This window comes from Amphimedon queenslandica, unplaced genomic scaffold, assembly GCF_000090795.2.
Source record: "Amphimedon queenslandica unplaced genomic scaffold, v1.1 AMPQUscaffold_13401, whole genome shotgun sequence".
Taxonomy (NCBI): domain Eukaryota; kingdom Metazoa; phylum Porifera; class Demospongiae; order Haplosclerida; family Niphatidae; genus Amphimedon; species Amphimedon queenslandica.
In genome coordinates this window covers 112124-114083 of record NW_003546363.1, presented here as the reverse complement: position 1 = coordinate 114083, position 1960 = coordinate 112124, and positions in this window count along the sequence as shown.

The window sequence follows — 1960 nt, the reverse complement described above, 5'->3', positions numbered from 1 at the left end:
AATGGAGGCACCCCAGATCAAGGTCGTGTTGAAATATGCATTAATGGTACTTGGGGGACTGTCTGTGATGATGATTGGAATCATTCTAACGCTCAAGTTGTATGCAGACAGTTGGGATATCTCAATGCAGGTACTAAACTAGTTCACACAGCAACAGAAACAATTGTAGGTTTGATAAACTAAGCCAACTCCAATAGATTTGCTTATTTTCATTAGATTTATTTAATATCACCTGCATAAATTGTGCGTATACACATATATGTGTGTGGATTGAATCAGAGTGACATAATTTATATTTTCATACCTCTATGTAGTACCTGAATATTACAGTAGAGCATATTTTGGAGCTGGTACAGGTAAAATATTTCTAGATGATGTTCGCTGTGCTGGAAATGAGAGCTCCCTATTAGAATGCATGCATAACCCGATTGGAAGCCACAACTGTGACCACTCTAAAGATGTTGGAGTATCTTGCATAAGTGAGATTTACATCATAATCCTGACATCCTGTATAGTTGCTTCAGTTTCAATTATATTGCAAGTAGATACACGTTTACATATCTACTATTATTAAATCGTTTTAAATTTCATCAAATTGTATATGCATATCAAAATTGGTCAAATGCTAAAGCCCAACATACACTGAGCAACTTTGTTGCCAGTGCCTTTGATGTGGTGAGGCAACTTGTTGCCAGAAGTTGAGAGTCTCTCTACTTTCTGCAACATGTTGCCCAGTGTTGCTCAACCACATCAAAGGTCTAACCACAAGTTGCCAGCAACAAAGTTGCTCAGTGTATGTTGGGCTTAAAGAATTGCTTATATTGATGTACATACATTGAAGTCATTGATATAATGTTCTCTCACATCCTTGTTTACTATAACTTGGCATTAATATTGGGTGTAATTGTAATGCAAAAAACAACAAAGTTTGGAGAAGCTTTTAATCGTAAGAATTAGAAAAAAACAAGCAAAAATAACACTATATATGTTCCCACAGATTGTACTCATGGTGAGCTGCGACTGGTAAATGGAAGCACTCCTGTTGAGGGTCGTGTTGAAATATGCATTACCTATATGTGGGGGACAGTCTGTGATGATCTCTGGACTAATGTCAATGCTGAAGTAGTATGTACACAATTGGGATATCCTACAACTGGTATGCACACTGATATCAGGTCTATACCAACACATTTATTGACTCATTAGTCAAACCCATACCTACCTACACTATAATTGGGGTCACTTGAAGCTAGCTAGGAATAATAGCACACTATGATAAAAATCAATTTTTATATTTTGAAGGAGCTGTTTATCGTCATATGGCTTATTTTGGTGAGGGAAGAGGGACTATATATCTTGATGATGTGAAGTGCAATGGATCAGAGAGCTCACTGCTTTCATGTTCACATTTGTCGTCAGATGATCATAGTGTCGATTGCTATCATCATGAAGATGTTGGTGTGATTTGTAATGATATTGGTAATTAAATTATTAATGATATTAAATTATTAATGATATTAAATGATAGATGTGTCATGTAATGAAACAGTCTGTAGCACTAAGCTTGACAATGCAGTCTGGAGGGAAATGAGGTACAAATAAATATTATTTTATATCAAAGCTTACTACTAAACTATAGTACTAATATTGGAAAATGTGAGCCCTATTATAAAAAGAATCAAAATTCTTCAGTCTGTGATGCATATTTCTCAGAAGAGGACTATGTGTACATACAAAGGCCTTATGGACAACCATATATAAGAGGATTCATGGAATACATTACTGAACACTTTCCATTTGTATCTGATTGTCGTGAATTGGCTGCTAGAGCACTCTGTACCTACTACTACCTTCCATGTGGACACAATGGTACAATACATGTGCCAAGGTTCCTGTGTTCGGATGTTTGTGAGTACGTACAAACCCAATGCTCTATTAGCTGGAGCATCTTTGAAACAAT